Source organism: Corvus moneduloides, chromosome 3 (genome assembly GCF_009650955.1).
Source record: "Corvus moneduloides isolate bCorMon1 chromosome 3, bCorMon1.pri, whole genome shotgun sequence".
Taxonomy (NCBI): Eukaryota; Metazoa; Chordata; class Aves; order Passeriformes; family Corvidae; genus Corvus; species Corvus moneduloides.
Window position 1 is genome coordinate 90,877,249 of NC_045478.1, and position 14,556 is coordinate 90,891,804.

Here is a 14,556-nt window from a genome sequence, read left to right on the forward strand (position 1 = left end):
TGTTCTCCCAGGGAGGTGACTATATCCAGGAGGCAAATGAAACCTGCTTTGGTTCTCTCTAAATATTTGAGTACCCGGGATTCCCTTCGAGGGGTTTTTCATTTAGCTGCCTCTCCTGCATATATATTCCAGCTGATTTAAGAAGCTCATCCTACTTTTCCCCTGAGAATACTCAAAGCCAAGTATCTGATTTATCATGACAGTGTAGAAGACAAGCACTTTTCCATGTTCGGTTCAAGAGACTTTTGCAGTCTTTCTTCTCCTGCACCTCCATACTCATCCTAGCTTTGCAGAGCTGTAATTTGGAGAAACTAGTACCATGGACATGACTATGCAGTCACCTCTCTGTTTTCTGGGATTGGATTATTCAGATTGTGGTTTATCTCAGGTATGGCTGCAGAGGGAGTTGGCTCTGATACACTTTGTATTATTGCCTAGGTGGAGAACAATGACACATCACTTAGAGGCTTGGAAATCACACAGCTAATTCGTGTTGCATGGAGCCCCCACTGTAAAGCTTAGATTCAAAGTCCCTCAGTGCCCGTGCCACACTGGCAGGACCAGGTGGGCTGACAGGAATAGTGCACAGGAACAACTTCAGAGCCACAAGCAGTGAGACTGAGTGCAGCTGTGCACAGCAGCTCTGTGCAAGCTGGATCTGAGTTAATGCTGTGCAGAACCACTGCCTGTGCACTGCAGCTCTGTGCTCGTTTGTTCAAGCCACGGTGCAGCTGCAGACCAGATCCAGGCTAGCACTCTGCTGGATTATTGAAGCCTCTCTGGAAGACTAGGGAATGCTAGTGTGACAGCAAGAACCAACCTAACTTTGATACAGCCAGATACCAGGCTCAACTGAATTCAGCCCTGCACTGGATACAGACATGGTGTTTATTTTACTCTAGCCTCAGGTGCACCCAGTAGCACATATACAGGCTTCTCATCTCACCTTTGATAATGGAGATTCTACTATAGGATCTCTCTCCCATCTCTTATCCAATAGTATTTATTTGTACGGGAAGAACAAACGTGGCTGAGATTTGCAAATTGCCAAACACTGCAACTGCAGCAGTTCAGTATCCACATTTTCATTCTTAGTTGAATACATTTTGCAAGAGATTCTAAAGATGCCCAGGTATGACTTCATCAAGCACAGCTTCATTCTTGGCTCATTTGTTGCCTCTGATGTTTCACTTATTTACACACAGATAAGATCAACAGATTCCACCTAGAGCAGCACCTGTCTTACATTTCCAAGAGGCTAGGGAATGCCCAGGCAGCATGCCAAGACTGAGTATGCTACTGGAGAGACTACCTGACACAGAGGAAAATGGGCTGGTTTCTCTAGCAGGGGTGCTAAATTAATTAACTGTAGTTTGTAATAAATCTGATATGCTTTGGACCTTTAATGTTCAAGAAAAACAACACTTTGGAGGGAAATAACAGTAAATAATTGTTTGGACCAGCTGATTATGTCTACCATTTCTCTACTTCTAGCTCTATTCCCAAGTCCCTGGCTGTCATTTTTGCACCATTGGTGTGTGTGATTTCCTTCAAGCTGATTTAATAGAAAGCATATTTGCACATTTCATTTCACTTCAGTTTCTGTAAAACTAAGCTTCTTTCAGATTTTTGGCTTCCTGTACCTGATTTTTGTCACAGCTTCTAATTTTTCTCTTTGTTTTGGCTGAGATACAAAAATCGAGATTCTGAGCAACTTTGCTTATTGAGGTTCCATTTTTTGAAAGAACCAGGAAATAACTCCGTTTTCCTCATGGAAAATTCTACTGGCTGTTTTCCTTTTTAATACCTCCTCCATCTTTTTCTTAAGGATCTGTACTGCCCTTTTTATTTGTTCTAGTTCTCCACATCTCTTTTTTTTCCTCCTATTTTTCCTTACTTTTCACTCCTCTAGCCTTTCATTTTCTCTTTCTTTCCAGCTTCCCTCCACTGTGGAGCACAAACACCTGTTCCCTGCAGTCCTGCAGGGTTTTTCTCTTGCCATGTGTTTTATGAAAAGCCTTCCACCTTTAGAGTAGAAAAGTCTTAGTATTAGCCTTAACATCTGAACATAGCACGGGTTTTTGAGTGTTATGTGTCAATTTCACCATGCTCTGCACTGCCTCCTCTTTCTGCATGTCATTCTCCAGTATTGTCTTCAACTCCTGGACAAGCCATGAGGACACGTTTATTCAGAAATTTCACTTGAGAGGTGAAGTCAATGTCATGGTTTGCTGAGGTTTATAGGAAGTTTTGAGGTGGCTGTTGGCTGATAAATAATCACAGGAGAGTGAATAAAGTCCACAGACAAATCACTGTCCTGCCAGTAGCATCTGACAGGCTGAGAAACCCATTTGAATGCAGAGGTATGTGCCAAGATTCACCAAAAAGGGCATTTCAGGAGGGGTGTTTAAAATGAAAACTATGTTTTGGCAAATAAAATTTACATCAGAAAAAAGTAAGCCTGTAACTTTCCATCTGCAGTCAAATTACAGTCACACAAGATCCTCTACATGCCTGCAGGGACCCGTTTGTAGTCAGAAATGCAAGTTTATTTTGAGTTTCACTCTTGAATCTATAAAATGAGGCCCAGCTTTGCCATTTTTGAGCTTGTATCCTACAGAGAATTTTAACTATCCTACCGGCATGGACTGTAAATCTCTGACCTGACATGGTAGTGAGTGATACTTGTTTGCTGCTACAATCGTTAGAGAACTGCTTTCCCTTGATCAGAGGCCACAAAACAGATTCCTACAGATCTCAGGCTAGCCAGCGAGTTAGCCTCTTCTCTTTCAGTCATCAAAAGAACTGTACAGAATGATTAAAAAGAGGCCATGGACATGGAGAATGGTGCAATTATTTCAAATCCATGTTTTTACCAGCTGTTAATCATGCCAGCAGTTTCCTCCCACTCTGCTTCATGTGCTGAGCCTCCTTGTTTCCTTTAATCATTAATTAGAGCACTTGTCAAGCAAAAAGATTCTTGCTAAGTCCAAGGCTCCTCTGAATTTAGTGATGGTCAGCCCTGTCAGCATTTCAGTGAAGTTTATTGGTTATGTTTTATCAACTCCATTCACAGTAAAACAGTTTGTCACAGTATTGATCCCTGCTGGTTATATTGGGGGATAGCCACTTTCCTGACACATCCTAGAGCCAAAGGGACACTTGCACCAAATACATGCCATAAAGTGATTGCCCAAATGAGCAACAGCAAGAACCAGAAAGGAGGAGACAAAAAAGTGCAGAGCTTAGGATTTATTTATTTAAGATACCCTGTTTCATGTATTGCTTTCTCCTCCCTCTCTCAGCAGTTTTTTCCCTTAACATAGATGTTCCTTCCTGCCCACATAAATTGTAAGTCTGAGGTCCCAGACTGAATTTAGTTGTGCTGTTTCGTAGAAACACACCAGGCTGAGCATCAGTATAAATAGAGACTTCTGGGTCTTGATTTTTTTTGCATAGTGAAGCCATAAATCTTGTTTGGTAATCTAAATCCTGCTAAAGGGAAATTTAGAGAAAACAGTAATTGAAACACAGATGTACAATGGTGAAATATGAAAGACAGCTGTTCCAATCTCTTTTGCCTCAAGGTATGAATGAAAAAAAAATCCCAACATCCCAAGTTAAATTTCTTATGACGTAGGATACTTGCGGCAAGTTTTGAGGAAAGGCCTCCTGGGATGGAATATACTAGCTGCTTTCTCTAAATATAAAACTACAATGAAAACAAAATGTCTTCTACAGAGACACCATTATTCTGTGGTTTCTATTTTCATATAATAGACATTTGGAAAAGTCCCTTTAAATCCATAATCCACTCTCTGGGTATAAAAAACCAACTTATTTTCATTTAGAATCATAGAACCATTTAGGTTGGGAAGGATCTCTAAGATCATTGAGTCCAACCATTAATGCAGCACCGCTGTGTTTACCACTAACCCATGTCCCTGAGTGCCACATCCACATGTCTTTTAAATACTTCCAGGGATGGTGACTCCACCACTTCCCTGAGCAGTCTGTTCCAATGCTTGACAACCCTTTTGGTGAAGGAATTTTCCCTAATGTCTAATCTAAATCTCCCCTGGAACAACTTGAGGCCATTTCCTCTCTTCCTATCATTTGTTACTTAGGAAAAGAGACCGACTCCCACCACACTTTCCTTTCTCATTTTCACCTCACGTCTCCTTTCAGGTGCAAGAAATTTGCTTGCGCAGAGTGAAGTGCTTTGCCACAGACCTGTCTACTTTTTTGCTACCTTACCTACTATTTTGTGTTTGAAATCAGATTCCACAGAATATCACAGAATCACTAGGTTGGAAGAGACCTTCGAGTCCAACCGATGCCCTAACACCTCAAGTAAACCATGGCACTGAGTGCCACATCCAATCTTTTTTTAAACACATCCAGGGATGGTGACTCCACCACCTCCCCGGGCAGACAATTCCAGGACTTCACCACTCTTTCCATAAAAAACTTTTTCCTAATATCCAACCTGTATTTCCCCTGGCACACCTTAAGGCTGTGTCCTCTCCTTCTATCAGAGAAAGAGACCAACCCCCACCTGACTACAACCACCCTTCAGGAAGTTGTAGAGTGTGATAAGGTCACCTCTGAGTCTCCTTTTCTCCAGGCTAAGCAACCCCAGCTCCCTCAGTCATTCCTCATAGGGCTTGCGTTCCAAGTTCCTTGAGATAGGAATCCCATATTTTGCAACACAGAGCTCTTTAGAATACACTGAGGTGACTTTAAAAACACATTAAAAAGAAGAAAACACAACATGGCAGTGATTCTGAATTTCGTGGACCTCCATTATTGCACATCTCCATCAGTTTTTACTTCTCGTACAAAGGACTTTGCATTAGACTTGGAATTAAAGATTGCATGTGGGCAAACTGGGAGCAAAGGCTATATGCATAATGTTTTTACAACATTTTAGTTACACAGACCTGCTATCACCCATATACATAAAGACAAATCTCCCCACCCAGCTAACTGATCAGCAGACGGTTTTCACCACAGACATCACTGAAGTCATTAGCTCAGGGAACTTTTTATAGTGTTTCTTGCTTATTTAAAGCTCCCTTTGTCTTGTGAAAATACCAGCTCTTGGGGGAAGAGGTTGCCTTCAAGCCATTTCTCAGACACCTAACTTTGCTATTGCTGGGACACTGACACCTCCTTCTGCTTTTACACGAGGCCTTTATATTCCCAGCTTTTTCTGAACTTCTACATTATAGAAATTAATATTGATTCAGTCACAGAGTTTAACGTTACAATCTTAACTTACCACGCCCACATTAACTACCTAGGCATGGGTGGTGCTCATGGCTATGGTACCTGAGTCCCCAGGCAGACAACAACTCAGCAACATTTTTATTGAACAGTAGTAGAGTAAAGCAGATAATTGTGCAGTTTTGAGATCAGAAGTGTCTCTCAAATGTGCCCAGAATCTGCACTGGCTGTGCCACTCTGTTGATTGTTCTTACCAGAGTTCATTTTCCAGGTGACGTGGGACAGGAAGGAAGCAGAAAGAATTTCTGAAAAATCATTGCATTCTTGGTCTCTGGGCAAAGATGACAGCAGCACAAATTGACCTTATCTATCACTGATGAACACTCCCCATAAATACAGGCAATTCAGGAAAGCAGCTGATATTCTTTGGTAAAACTGATTCAGTATGTAACACACAGCACTTCCTGTTTAACTTCACTACAGAGCTCCAGGATTTATAGTGGTCAGAACTATGCGAGAACATTGCCAAACACTGTGACTCGTGTGAGGCAGAATTGGAAGAGTAGAAACTGTGGATAAATACAAGACATTGTATTTACTTGGTTTAGCTACTTTATTGGAGTTTTGATATGTATTTGCCAGTCAGCTGGGAGACTTGGGGAGCTGGATCAAAGAAAGCTTGTGTGTGTGTGTGTGCACATCTGCGTTTTTTTCTACATACACGTGCAAAAATTCAGACATCTGTAACCTTACCAGTATAGAAAAGTGAGTGAAGAGTCTTCTAGTCTGTCTAGACTTACATGCTGGAAGTAGTTGTATAATCAATATCTATGACCAGTTGATTAATCTCAGAAAAATACCCTGGAGGTTTTTTTTAAAAATTGTTTTTACTACTCTACTATTCCAATTTTTGTCATCTTAATGCTACCAAATACTTGATGCTTTAGAGGTGTGAAGTACTAATAGAGTATAAGAAGTACCTGTAAATACAACATATGCCACAGACCTTAGACTATACCCTTCCTGATTTACAGCCTTTAAGTACACACCATCTGCCTGATCTTGACTAACAAGGGGAGGGAGAAAGGAAGAAGAGTGGACTTGGGGGTTGAAGGGCAGAATATGACAATTGTTTACATATTTTCTGTTTTTAAAACAAAGGCAATTAGGGTAATAAAATTCTCATACAAATGCTTTTTGTTACCATTAATTAATCTTGATGATATGCATACACTGTACCTCTCAAAATCACAGTGACATCTTTCACAGTGCTGCTTTCCAGCATCTAATTGTAATAAGACATTAAATGAAACTCCTTTATTACTATGGCTAAGAATACAAAAACCTAACAGATGTCTGAATGACACACATGTAATTGAATAAATCACACTATGCTGTGCACTGATATGTCTACTGCGAACTGGAAAAAGCAGCATCTACTTTGGTCTGGGTTTATTTTTCCCCCGTGGTTCCAGCTGGAAACCATTGCATAGGAGCAGTGTGTTGCTTGTATCCTGAAGAGTCCTACTGAGTCTGCATTTCTTTGGACTCTGTTTCAGGACTTTTTAGGATGCCTCGCTGACTTCACTGACTCATGCTGCCCTCTACAAGGTGAGTCTTCAGCAGGCTGATGCGCTTGCTCTCTCCCGGAATCACTACTCACTAACATGGACATGCCCCCAGTATGATGATGTGGAAAGTCATGGTCTTCAGGGTAAGGGGAAACAGCAGGAAAAGTACTTTATTATGAATCAAACAGGGGGTTGATTTTTTTATTGTCATTTTATTAAGAACCTACTGAGCACCTAGATAGATTTGACTTGCCAGTGTCAGTAAGAAACTCTCATATTTTGATACTGTGGGACTACAATACAGTACTACATTACTGTAACAGCTCAGCAAAGATCCTTGAGCATGTTGAATGTTGTGAATTTGCTGTAATGGAAGAAAACATTTCTGATCACTTCAGGAGGAGGGGATATCTCTTTGCTGTGATTTGCCAAGCTTTGCCATGAAAATCAAGTCATAGCTGTAGGCAGTAAGAAGTCAGAGCTGACTGAACACTCTAATATATGATGACTTCTGTTCACTCTTCAGTGTTTCTACAGCTTTCAGTATTCAGATATTCAACTTTAAAAGCCTTCCCCAATTTAACACAGAGCCCCTGATGCATCCCTAACTAGGGAGGATGATTGGATGAGCCAGGCACACAGAGCTGTTCCACTACGGATAGTCTCTGTGGCAAATCTTTGAAAAGCAAAAGATAAACTCCCACTGGAATACACAAAGAAGCAATAACCATATGGGGATTGTGATGTTGAATATATCAGAGAAATCAAGAAAAAATACCTCTCAGGATAAGTCACCATATGGCAGGCATCAGCAAGGCTTAGATATTCTCCTCAGCTTGGGCTGTTTCTTACACAGGTCACAGAAAAAAAATGCTAATACCAGGAAAAAAATATGCAAGATCAAAGTCTGCAAGTGAGTTAAAAGCATCTCAACATGTGGGCAAAGCATGTAACCCCTGGAGCAAAATAGGCAGCTGATGCTTCCAACACCTGACTGCACACAGGGGTACAGCCATCTCAGTTCCCTCCACCTGCAGCCTGGTCCTCTGACCACCAGTATGTGAACCATGAAGAAAAAAGCTGATCAGACCTCATATTACAGGACAAACGGTCATCACACGAGGAGATAACTGGAATTTCTCTTTGCCTGAATCTTATACCATGCTGATCACCACAGTTCCTGAAAATGCACTTTAAACAAAAATTAAACTTATTTTTTCTCTCTCCCCCACCCTGCATGTCTTCTCAGGAACTGCTTCCTGACTATCTTCTGTCCAGGACCACTCAACACGTCATGTATGTTTTAGAGAATGTTTCCCTTCAGTTGAAGCATTGGACACTAGGCCTTACCAACAGCAATGGAACTGATTTGACAGAGCAAGCGATGTGTGACAGCATCTATGCTAGGAATAGTTTCCTCCCTTCCTGGAGACAGTTCATACATTCACAAACTGGTCAAGTTTGTTCTGTAATGCACTGGTCTATCGCTTAGGGAAAGTGAGTTAGCACTCACTTCCAAGGTAATTCCCCTGTTTTCCTGCCAACAGCTCTGACAGGAGCCCCTAGGGAAATAAGCATTAAGCAAACATCTGTGTACTTCCTATCTGTCAACATCTTAACAGCTTCAGAAGTGGGGACCTGCCACCTTTACCAGAGCCCAGATTCTGAGGCTGCTGAGATTAGCGGAAACTGTCTCAGCACTGATAAAGAGCCAGAGAGATATTTAACTGCACAAAGTAGCAAATTGCTGTTTTCCTAAATGTATTTTGTTTACCTTGATACACTATGTGTCAAGTTTTACAATAAAAATCTCCCTTGAGAATGTGGTGCAGGATTAGCATTGTCACATGGCTGGTGATGATACATCGTACTGTCAACTTCTCAAAATGATGAACTGAACAAAAAAGCTAAATTTTTAGCACTTTCTTGATAAATTAAGTGCAGAAGGGGGTCTTTCTGTTTGTCAACATCTGATATGTTTTAGTAATTTGGCTCTGATGGTGGAGGGAAAAGGAAAAACACAATGGGGAGAAAGGTAAAGAAACCCATTAATCTTGAGAAAAACAAGACTGTGATCTGCCTATCAACCTTAAGATCAAAATCACTCAAAAAACAATGGGCAATTTTATTTTCACTTAAGAGTATAGTGTTAAAGCAACTTGCTACTTCACATTCTCAGAAGTACAGTCCACAAAACACTTGTTACCTAATAGTTTCTAGAATATTTTCAGGGGAACAGAGTATGTTAGTTATCTTCCTTGACACAAAATGGGCCAGCCAACACTTCCAAACTACACCTGAAATAACACTTTTGCACAGTACCTAGCAGCAAATACTTTCTTCAGTTAGATGACTAGCAAAACTGTGATCTTATGTCACCAGAGAGGTGCTGCAAGTGATATCCATGACAGAGACTGTACTGTAGTCACCTTGCTACAAACTTGTAATCAAGTTGAAAACATTTAATGTTTTGGATGTAGATACTGCAGAAGCATCTTAATGGAACAAAAGTCAAACAGTACACTTGATACAGGATTGCCACAGGCAACCATGGGCATTTCCTATGGTGTCTTATCAGAAGGCACATAAATCTTTGTCTTGCCCAACAGCATGGTTGATTTGGCTACCCACTACTGCAATCAGTGGAGACAATTAGAAATCATATTCAATATACATAATATAGGTATCTGCCAGCTTCAGCGTTCAGCCTACTTTCAGCTAACTGCATAGAGAGTCAGGATTTTACAGCCTTGGAAAGCAGATGATCTAAACTATTTTATCAACTCTTGACCTTAGAAACTGCTACAGGTAGACACTAGCCTTACTTGTAGGTCAATTGGCTGTTGTGGGACTGAATATTCATGTTTCATCAGCTCCTATCTCCTTCAGAGAGGAAAAAAATCCTTGCAATGTTTACAAGAGCATCTCCTTGACTATGGATCATATGATAGCCTGAAGTGAAGTGCCAGGCCCTTTGATGAGCTGCTTCATATACATAAATCTGGCTAGAGGATCATTTTCTGAAGGTGAATAATAAGCTGCCTTCCTGTTTTCTTATCCCACTGAGAGAATATCTGAAATGTGTAACAGTTAAGCTTAGAAATCGTAGCATTTAAGTTATTGGGACAGTCATTTCCCTAAGCAGCTACCACTGGGAGCAGTTCAGAGTTAATGCTTGGAAAACAAGAAAGAAAATGCCCTGGAGTATTAGTAAACTTGTGGCTTGTGTTTCTGAGGCTGCCAGTATTAACAATGACATGAAGGGAAAACAGCATTCTCTTTGAGCTGATGTTTTATTCACCCCGGTTGTGTCCTAGAAGCCCCAAACAACCCCAAACAGCTGTGTGCCAGTGCGAGTGACAGTGGAAGTTCTTAAACACACCATCAGTCAAACCTGAATCTGGCAAATGCTAGAAAATTACAGGATTTCTTGCTGGATGTCATGGGGCCTAGTTGAGTTTGAAACAAAAAGAAAGGTCAGTTTAATGGGGAATTCAGATCTCATAAAATATGCAGGATAACATATGTATGCTTATACTATTGCTCCTACTTCCAGAAAAGTAGAAAGAATACTGAAGCTTGCTGGCTGTTCTAATCAGGGGCTAATACGAAATCACAATCATGCCCAAACTTCCCCCAGTTAGTTTTTAAGACTTTAAAAGTACTAACCCTGTATTCAGTGTTCTCTGCCCAAATACTTCCCCAGGTCTGCAGCTGGGGAGCGATGCTTTTGACAAAGGAGCTACTGGCATTTCCCACCATTTAAATAAACCTTTGCACCAAGCCTGTATGAGAACATGGACAAAGAAAATGTCTGTGTAGTAATGATATGCTTTATTGCCCTTTCAGTAGATTGAACTTGGGAGATGGGGAACAGAACTGTCACTGGCAGAAAGCCCTCCACGCTGGAGTTACAAAAGGATGAAAGCTGCTGGGAGCAGGACAAGCGAGCAGGACCATTAAACATATGCAAAAAGAGCTAACTGTACACATCAACTGGAAAGCTGTTGACTGGGAATATTTGTACACCCCTGCTGTTATCTCCTGTGTTTTTGCTGAAAACTGCATTTCTTCTAACAGCCTCAATTGCAAAGCTGTGCTTTTTTATCCCCCTACTAGGTTTTAATCAAGACAATACTATGACAGCATCAAAAGCACAGGTAATTCCTTTCCTTATTCCATTCACTTCCAAAGGTAGCCATTTCCATCTGGTATTATCATTAATAACCAGATAAATCAAAATATAACTAATGTAAGTTTATATATTGGCAGCAAACTTCTACTAACACTATATAGCTTAGAACATGGCTAAAGGATCATTGTGACATATATTCCATTTATATTAATAAACCCCCATTTATCTGTTTATTAATAGTGAAACTTTAGTTTAGAAATATGTCTATAAAATAAAGCATCACCTCCATCATGTGCTACTGAAGTCGGAGTAGTGTAAGTAGCAATAAAACCATACTATGTCAGCACCTTGGCAAAAATATCTTTTCACCCAGCAGCTGATAACAAAATGTGATAATGTCACACCTGAATTAAAACAACAAGGATATTTATGCAGAAGTTTAGCACAGAGCATTCAGCATAAAGAACACACCTGACAGAAATAGATCTATTTCTACCATATTCTCCTTTCTTAAAATACACATTGTAAGCGTTCATTTCATTAGACTGTTGGAAAGCAAGACCTCTTCAGATCCTTATAGTGGCATCAGTTTAACACATTGCAATGATGGATTGATAGTAATTTGCCTTGTAAACAGAATGCACTTACAGAACTCCACCACACAGCCTCAGCTGTGCCTTAAGCAAATTTCTAATACTCTTACCATGCCCTTCATTGATATATGCAACTACATTTGTTTGTGCATGATGTCTTCGTACACATTGTGCCTAATGAAACCATTAAATCAAGCTGCAAAATGACTATTTATCAAAAAGTAAGTACCTCTGAATAGAGCTCAGACTTGGTCTCATGCATCTCCAAGGCAAGGGCAATTAGGAGTAATTGTTGCTAGAATCACTTTCACATGGTTTTTAAGCAGCAATCTTGGAACCTGTAACAAAGCTTACTACCTAAGGATACACCAGCTCATATTTTCAAAGCTCACAAATTCTCTGTATCGAATTTGGGATCTCTCCTTAGCAAAGCGTGTGCATGAGCACAGCTCATTTGCTTGTGGCCATTTGCATACATCAGATGTGCAGAAATATGTGCGAGCAGGCATCACCTACAAGGTAAAGAGGTCTTGGTATTAAACAAGCACAGCTGTGTCTCAGTCTCTGCTCTTGCCCATGCATGAGCTCCAGGCAGTAGATCAAACTATTTGAGAGTACCCAAAGCAGTAGCTAAGGGTAGATCAGGGAGGATGCACTGGAGAGCAGTTACATCTCCATGAGGATTTTAGCCAGGAGGACAGGAGGCTCAGGGGTGACCTTATTGCTCTCTACAACTCTCTGAAAGGAGGCTGCAGCCAGGTGGGGATCGGCCTCTTCTCCCAGGCAACCAGCGATGGGACAAGAGGACACAGCCTCAGGCTGTGCCAGGACAGGTTCCGGCTGGACATCAGGAGGAATTTCTCCACAGGAAGGGTGATTAGACATTGAAATGGACAACTCAGAGGTGGTGGAGTCACCATCCCTGAAGATGTTCGAGAAATGACTGGAAATGGCAATTAATGCCATAATCTATTTGACAAGGTGGTGTTCAGTCAAAGACTGGAGTCATTGATCTGAGAGGTCTTTTCCCATCTAATTGATTCTGAGATTCTGAAGATGACCAAAGCCCTTGGCTATTCTGTAGCTGTCCTTCCCTGGCTAGGGCAGGTTCATCACCTACACACAGCACATGCAGGTGGCGAGCAGCGGCTTGTGTCTTTTAAAAACCACACCATGAGTGTGAGTGAAGGACTATGAATGAAACTGGGGACTGACCAGCAAGTCTCAGGTAAAAGCATACATATGACCTGGCAGATGTGGAAATGTAAAAGCTATTGCACAGCGCACAGCAGGGTGGGCCATCTTCATTTCCTCCCCAACAGACACACAATGGGCACAGTCAGGATGGTTTTTGTAGAGGATATAATTAACTCACAAATACATTTAGTGCCTTAAAGGAGTCAATGAACACAAGGATACCAGTGATCTACTGGGTATATTAGGTTTCCAAAAAGAAACTCAGTTGTCATAGGCAACTGTTGTTCTTGTGTAGAATGTCCCCTCACAAAAAATAATGTCCAGATGATAGAAAACTAAATATACCTTTTATATTATAAAAATACCTCCTTCTTGCCAACTCGATTTTATTCCAGAGATGGTGGTATTTCAGCGCTAAGAATACCACGATCTCCCTTATACACATGCTGTGAACATTCACATCCAAACAACACAGGGAGGTGTTTGATCAAACAGAGCTACAGATGTGTTTCCATGAACACATCCAGAACAATCAGCCCTGGCCCTCTCTGCAAGCCAGAAGGGTTCCTGTGCAATCAGACAGTTTGTTGCTGAGGGGGGTGAAGATTTGTGAATATTTCAGTTTCTCCCCGAGACATGCAGTCTTCAAGGAAAAATAATTAGCAATTTAAACATCAACCTCTAAGTTCATGTTTACCACCTTAAGAAGCAGACAACAAAGAACAGTCATCTATAAACAGGACTAAAGTTGGCACTGCATAGACCAGGCACTTCCCAATGACTCAGCTGCAACAAGGGGTATTTTTGTGATGCCTCTACTCCTATTAAATGGGATATATGCTTTTATCTCTATACCTCATTTCTTGCTTTTAAGGCAAAACCCACACATTTTTCCAACTGCAGAAGGTCAGCACATTATTGGATGAGAAAAAGAGAAGAGAATGGCAAAGCACGGAAATACAGGGACTCAAATAAGATTTTATATGATTGTTTCTTTTTTGCCTTGAGCTATAAGGCAACCATTGCCCACTTTCCAGGATGTTTAATTTAATTAACACAGCCTACAAGGATATTTAAGCAGCAGTTAATAGAGGGTAAAATACAAAATGAATAAGCAACAAAAATGTCCTGTTTATGTGCATTTTGCTTTGTACTGTAAAGATAAAATGATTGTGATTTGATCTGTATCTGGTCTTTCCAGCTCATACTCAAATGATGTGTCATGGTGTTTCAAGCTTCAATGCCACTGCTCGTTAACAAGCAAGCCCATCACTTACAATTAGAAACAACTTTGAAATAAATCCTCAGGCTGTAGCAGTGACAGTGCTGACTGCACTCCACTACTGCTTGGAAAGGCAGCTGTATTTCCACTTCAGTCTGCACTCCCTTCATGAGCCCTCCCTGCTCAAGCCTAAGCACAAAGATAAACTGGACCCCTACCAGAGCAAGGAGAAAGAATCTTTATTCTTAGTTTTGTTCTCATCCAACTTTTTCCTCCTCTCTATGCTTTACTGTGTTTTTTATTCTAGTCTAATAGATCCAGCACTCAGTACAAACGGCATTATCTTGAACACAATCAAAATGTTGCTGAGGGCTGCAATGAAAATTTCCCAAAGGCCTCAAGAGGCCTCTGATTTGTGAAGACAGCAAAAATCATTGACTCTCTTTTTAACTTTGAAACACATGGCATGGGAATGCAGATGGCTCCAGTGTGAGCTTCTTCTCACTGCCTGGATTATACCACTTTCTGGCTTACTTTCAGCCTGTACCCTATTATGCACACATCATTTCTAAAGTAAGGCTTTTTACCTCAGTATTTCCACGTGTCACA